Here is a 7724-nt window from a genome sequence, read left to right as displayed (position 1 = left end):
CTGACACCATTGCATACACTAGCAAGATTTTGCTGAAAGGACCCAGATATAGCTGTCTCTTGTGAGACTATGCCGGGGCCTAGCAAACACAGAAGTCGATGCTCACAGTCAACTATTGAATGGATCACAGGGCCACCAATGGAGGATCTAGAGAAAGTACCCAAGGAGCTGGGGGGATCTGCAACCCTATAGGAGGAACAACAATATGAACTAACCAGTACCCCAGAGCTCTTGACTCTAGCTACATATGTATCAGAAGATGGCCTAGTCAGCCATTAGTGGAAAGAAAGGCCCATTGGTTGTGCAAATTTTATATGCCCCAGTACAGAGAAAAGCCAGGGCCAAGAAGTGGGAGTGGATGGGTGCGGAGCGGGTTGGGGAGCGTGTGGGGGACTTTTGGGATAGCATTGGAAATGTAAATGAAATAAATACCTAATAAAAAAATTTTTTAAAAAAGAAAAAAATGTCTTTTTTGTGACTTTTAAAAAAGGTTTATTTTGTGTATATAAGTACACTGTAGCTGTCTTAAGACATACCAGAAGATGGCATCTTATCCCCTTACAGATTGTTGTGAGCCACTATGTGGTTGATAGGAATTGAACTCAAGATCTTTGGGAGAGGAGTCAGTGCTCTTAACCACTGAGCCATCTTTCCAGTCCTTTGTGACTTGTTTTTTTATCCTGTACCTATAAGATTTCATGAAACCACTTCTGCAATAGAACAAGATATTTGGGATAACCTGAATCTTTATTACCAGGCTCTAGTCACCCATATTTGCTTCTAGAATAAATTGTCTCTCATGCCCTTCGAGCTTGAAGCTATGTTTTTACATTGACATAGTCTTTCTGCATGAGCCTCACTAGTACCAGGATTACAGATGTAAATAAGATCTGGCATAAGATCTTTTTTCTTAAGCAGAACCAGCTTAGCTTCATATAGGGATAACAACAACTTTTAACTTATTATTTCATACTTGTTCTTTTCCTTTATTCCTCTAAAATTAACTTTCTCAGTGGAAACTTATATACTCAATCAGTTCTTGGGAATTGCTCTGATGGTAGCGTAACCTTACTGAGAAAACAAATTTCACCTGAATTTAGATCTTTATATGGTATATTATAAACCCCAAGTAAAGCAAAGTGTCTTGCATTTTAAAAATTTTAAGTATATTTTGAAAAGCAAAGCGTTTGCTTTTTCAAAAGGCAAAAGTGGCTTGTGTTTTAGAATTTCAAGCATAGTTAACAACTTACAACATAAACACATATTGAACATCTAAATAATGTATGTTCAAGGCTTGAGCCTGGAAAATGAGTCTCTTCTCCTAGAAAGCTGGTCTTAATTTGCATTGAGTTTCAATGGCTTCCTTAAGCAAACACCTGGAGGTCTTCCAGCCTAAGAAAAATATGTGTCCACAGACACAATTCTGCAAACACAGTGAGCATTTGGCAGATTTAGAAAGGTTGAAAACTGGCCATTGTCCAGACCTCAAGCTGTTCCCTCTGTTATTCCTAGGCAGAAAGCTCAAGCAAGGTCCAATGTGCCTTTTCTTGAGGACAGAGATTAATTCCAGAGCCTGCTAAAATCTGACATTTGTCCAATAGAGGAGCTCCTTTGTCACCACAGTCATACTTCTGAGGTTGGGATACTCCTAAACAAGGAGATTTAGGACACTGGTCAAGTTTCTGAGTTCTGAAGTGAATCTCCAGAGCTGCTTGGAGGTACAGCTATGGTAGATACAGGCTAGAAGGAAAGCATGGTTCAAGTACTTCTGTGTGTTTCTGTCCCATTTTGGGATTATGGATCGAAGGGTACCTTAATTTCCTTCTTTTCTATTACATCAACTACAATACTAGAGTTAACTTAAAGAAAAACAATCATTGATAGTAGATATAGAAAAGGGAGAATAAAACAAACATGATTAAATAGCAACAAAAAAAAGAAGCAACACTTGTACATGTCAGCAAAATGTTAAATTATGCAGAATGATAGAGGTTTATATAAAGAGTAAATGCCTGAATCTGGAGAAGTGGCAATAGTCAGACTAGATTCTCTTGGGGGTTTGTCAGTCCCACGAGCAGAGAACTCTATCGGACACCGCATGATGTGGAAAAATCCTTTATTGGAAATGCATTTGTGTAATGTGGCAACAGGAAGAAGGGTAGGCATGCCAAAACAGAATAGAGTTGCTCTAAGAAAGAGGTGAGCAAATATAGCCATTGGCTAGAAATTTGCATCAGTAGGAGGGATTGCCCAGAGTGCTCTGAGGTCCAGTTTGACCACAGCATGGGGTGATAGGAGACAAGATTGATAAAGGTAAGGGCAGCTACTGTGCTACAAGTGTAACATTACATATCTACAAACATAGACACATTTACAAATATTTGCTGTGTGAGCATAAGACAGAGCCTAAAGTTGTCAAGTGTTTTCCCCAAAGGCACAGTTCAGTAAAGTGATTGTCTTTAGATGTTTTTCTGAACTCTGTTTCATGCTGATTTGTTTTGGGGCCTTCACTTTTTTGTGTGTGTTATAACTGGAATTCCTGGGTATAAAAATGTTTTAGATTAATTACCTAAGCAGTAATTTTAAACACAACTCTGGCCTGTTTCTAGACATGGTATTAGGTTATCAAGACCCTTTGAAAGAACTATTGACTGACATATGTTGGAGAAAATAAAAACATTAATTTTGTAAAAAGATTGGCTTACTTTTATTTCAAATATATGAATATTTTTCCAATCATGTATGACTGGGCACCACATATATGTAGTGACCACAGAAGCCAAAGAAGTTGTCAGACCCTCTAGAACTGAACTTACACATGGTTGTGAGATACCATGTGGGTGTTGGGAACTGAACCCAGGTCCTTTGGAAGAACAGCCAGTGCTCTTAACCATTCTTTTGACCAACCTCACCCCTGCATTTTTTTTGAGATGCTTTACAAAAATATTTTGAAATTTGTTAATATTCTGATTGTTATTAATTCCACAGGTGTGAGGAGGAAGGCCACCAACACAAATCATGGCCAAATTGATGAAAGCAAGATTTTTAATTCAAGTACATGGGCTGTTTCTCCCTAAAGTAGTGGTTCAAGAGATCATTGTTAAATACATTTCTTTATAGCTCAGGAGTAGGGGATTTGCTAATGGAGAATTGGCAGGCAAATAGACAGGGCTACAGAAGCAGACCATACCATGACAAGTTGGTCATAACAACCTCCTGAAATAAAGACATGGTTGCAAGATGGTGATAACAAGGTAGTCATAACAATGTGGTCTTAAAAACAGAGGCATGGTTGATATATCCGGAAACAGGCAGTGCATTTGTAGTTAAGGTTACAGTCAGGGCATAGCACAAACTTTGAGAGAAGGTGATGTAATCATAGGAATGATCCTAGTTTGTCTTTACTATAAGATGGCATTTAAGGCCAAGTTGGAAGCAGCTGGCTTATCAAGCTTGCCAGTCACATCATGGAGTTATTTAAATCAAACTTAAAAAAAAAAAACTATATACTACATGTTCTGGGGATTGTGGCACTAAGAAGAAATAAGAATGAATGAACTATCATGTTTTCCTGTATTGTTCAAAGAGAATTTGTTTGGGGATCTAATTGTCTTACATTGAGAATTAACTTAGTATTTATCAAAATTTAACAACTACAATAATTTGAAGATCAGACTTATAATTAATAGCGAAGCTGTGTAGAATGAGGTGAATTTCTTCAGGGTAAAAATGGATGACATGGAGTCAAGTGATAAGGGCCATTTTATCCCAGTGAACTTACATAAACATAAGGACTTTAAAAAATTAATCTTGAGGGAGAATTTGTCTGAAGGCAAAGGAAAGGGGTCATTAACTGGCAAATTTAAGCTGTCTCATATATCCATACAGATTGGTTATCTTTAATTGTTCAATTTAATTTCATTCTAGAATATATTTACATTACCATCAAATGTATTTATTCTGAGTCATGAAATGGGTATTGTGATACTGTTTCTCTAAATGAACTTTTTATAAATGTTCAGTGCTTAATAAAGTTACAAGGAAGAAGAAAGAAATCTATGATAATGAGAATGACTGTTCTGTTGAGAATTATACATGATCTAATTTGGGTCATGCAGTGACTTAATCTTAATTTCCAACATTCACTCATATATTAGGATGAACAGCTGACTAATTGAATCCTTTCTACTAAAATTCTCTTGCTTCTTGGGTATAATTTCATCTGCTTGTTTCTTGTCCCATAACACAATGGATGTATTCAATTCCTATTTTGAATATAACATAACATTCCCCAAGTGTTTCTTTAAGAAACAGTTTCTTCCTCTTATGTGGATTTGTGTGAGATTTTTACACTCAATAATTAGATTAGTATTTTAGTAATCTTTAAGATCTTTGGCAAATAAGATCTATTTGGTTCTACAGTTCTAGCTTTGTAATGGTGCTCTCACTTTATGCTGCCATCTTTGCAATAGTAGCATGCTCTGCGCAAAGCTCAGCAAATTGCCTAAGTAAGTCCATGGGTAGCTATTGTCTTCATCTCTCTTTTGTTCTTTGTAGATCCTGTTGAAATTGATGAACTTTACACTTCAGTTCTTGAAGTCTAAAATCCTACTTGCTGAGAAACACATGTTTATGTGCGCACGCGCGCACACACACACAAAGCATAGCATGTCAAACACAGTATGTGGAAATTTGTTTCAGATTATGTGGAAAAAAATCAGGAGACATACAAGCCCATCTGTGAGGAAGGCATTATGCTTTAATATAAGTGCCCTATGTTACTATATATTGAGCACTATATAGCTTGTTAGAAATATCTATGATACCTACAGACATGTTTCCTATGGCTGCTGATCTGTAGGCTTAGATCTAATCCGCTGTAACAATAACATCATGGTATGATTAAGAAAAAATTTAAGTAACACAAAAATGACAGCTACTCAATCATTTCTTATTTACAAGGCAAATTGATGTATCTAAAACAAACAACAGTTTAGTGTCTTTAATATAATATGATAATAAGTAGGAAAATGGCCAAAGATTGTGCTTAGGAAATTAAAAAAAAATAGTGAATAAACATGTGCTAAAATATTCAGTACGGTAACCAAAACTTGCAAGTTGCTGTAAGAATAGGGCAAAATTAGTAAAGAGAAAAGCAGTTCTCTCTGGTGTTCTAAAATAGAGCTAATGAGAAGTTCTTTACCATCACATTTTCAATCCTTATAGAATTCAGAGTTATTATTTCAACTATTCTTCCTGTTTCTACACTGAAACTTGGGTCCTTAAAAATAAATAAGATTAAGAAATAAACTAAGATGAGGAATATTTATTTGGCACTTATTCTCTTACTTAAAGGATTCTACAAAATGTGCCCTGTATTTTAATGAATTGACAACTTAACAAAAATATATCACAACTTTGTATGAAAATTAGAAAAACGGTTGACCAGAAAATTTGGAAACATTTTAAAAAGAAAGATTGTTTAGTTTACTATTTATTTCAGCAGGGAACATAACTATTATCTATCATTAATTTTTCTAGAGTTAAACTTTCTTCTCCAATCTATCAAAATATGTTAGGTTTTAATGAAATCAAAAAGTCCCAGCACCCTCAGGATACTCAGAACCATCAGTAACTCCAGTTCCAGGGCATCATATGACTTCCTCTGGCCTCCATAGGCACCAGTCACACACACATTTTATATATATATATATATATATATATATATATATATATATACACACATATATATATATATATATATATATATACACACACATACATATACATATGTATATATATATAAAACACTCATGCACATGAAGTAAAAAAATAAACATTTTTTAAACAATTGAAATGAATAAAATATTCATTTTGCATATTTCTTGTATTGTGGCTATAAGACTGATCCTATGCTGCAAACATAAGTGACTTCTTTGCCTTCAAAGAAATTATGATTTGATCAAGAAGAAAGATGGGTACAAGTCAGTGGCATCCCATCAGTGTTAGCTGTAAACAGTAATGAGTGTAAGAAGATGGATATAAACCAAGAATAACTTTGAATCACATCAGAGGACACAGGCAATGGGCTAATCTTTGCTTGACTAAAGCCACATTTATGAAAAGTCACTCCACTTTCTTTAAAACGGAAGACATGGTACAATTTATAAGCAATCGTAAACTCCATAGTGCAATTAAAAGTTCACTAGGAAATAGGTATGTGGAGAAGAAAATATACCTTAAATCAGACTAAATGCTAGAATCAGAGTAAATGCTAGAATTTTCAGCTTAAAACATTTTTGCCAAAAACACTTCATGAGACAGGAAACCTGATGTGTTAGAATGGCAGGTCATGTCTCAACAGCACGCTAGGCCAAGGCAGTTCCACAGGGAAGAGGTTTTATTGGGGAAAAAGAGAGAAGAAGGTGAGGGCAGAAAAAGAAGAGGGGGAGAGGGAGGGAGGGAGGGATGTTCTCCTTATTTATTTGGAGAATGATGTGACACAGGTAAAGATGGAAGGTGAGCCAAGTGGATGCTGGGAATATGGTGCCTGTTGTCTTGGCAACCAGTCTGCAGGTCCCAGGTAGCACTGTCATAGGTTCGGGATGTCCTGATGTCAACACTGTCTTATGTATTATGGTTGCTGACACAAAGGATATGGGTCATTTTTTTCATTTTTAATTAGATATTTTCTTCATTTACATTTCAAATGCTATCCCGAAAATCCCCTATACCCTCCCACCAACCTGCTCCCCAATCCACCCTCTCCCACTCCCTGGCCGTGGCATTTCCCTGTACTGAGGCATAAGGTCTTCACAATACCAAGGGCCTCTCCTCCCATTGATGGCCAACTAGGCCATCCTCTGCTACATATGCAACTAGAGTCACAGTTCTGGGGGATACTGGTTAGCTTATATTTTTTTGTTCCTCCTATAGTGTTGCAGACCCATTTAGCAACTTGGGTACTTTCTCTAGGTACTTCTTTAGGGACCCTGTGTTCCATCCAATCAATAGATGACTGTGAGCATCCACTTCTGTATTTGCCAGGCACTGGCATAGCCTCACAAGAGACAGCTGTAGCAGGGTCCTGTCAGCAAAATCTTTCTGGCATATGCAATAGTGTCTGCGTTTGGTGGCTGATTATGGGATGGATCCCTGGGTGGGGCAGTCTCTGGATGGTCCTTCCTTCCTTCTCAGCTCCAAACTTTGTTTCTGTAATTCCTTCAATCGGTATTTTGTTCTCCATTCTAAGAAGGAACAAAGACATTTTGGTCTTCCTTCTTCTTGAGTTTCATGTGTTTTGCAAATTGTATCTTGGGTAGCCCAAATTTCTGGGTTAATATCAGTAAGTGCATACCATGTGTGTTCTTTTGTGATTGGGTTACATCTCTCAGGATGATATCCTCCACATCCATCCATTTGCCTAAGAATTTAATAAATTCATTGTTTTTAACTGCTGAGCAGGACTCCATTGTGTAATGTACCACATTTTCTGTATCCATTCCTCTGTTGAGGGACATCTGGGTTCTTCCCAGCTTCTGGATATTATAAATAAGGCTGCTATGAACATAGTGGAGCATGTGTCCTTATTACAAGTTGGAACATCTTCTGGGTATATGCCCAGGAGAGGTATTGCTGGATCTTCCAGTAGTACTATGTCTAATTTTCTGAGGAACCACCAGACTGATTTCCAGAGTGGTTGTACCAGCTTACAATCACACCAA

Source organism: Mus caroli, chromosome 10 (genome assembly GCF_900094665.2).
Source record: "Mus caroli chromosome 10, CAROLI_EIJ_v1.1, whole genome shotgun sequence".
NCBI lineage: Eukaryota > Metazoa > Chordata > Mammalia > Rodentia > Muridae > Mus > Mus caroli.
The sequence above is the reverse complement of the archived record's forward strand: the minus strand, read 5'-3'. Positions refer to the sequence as shown.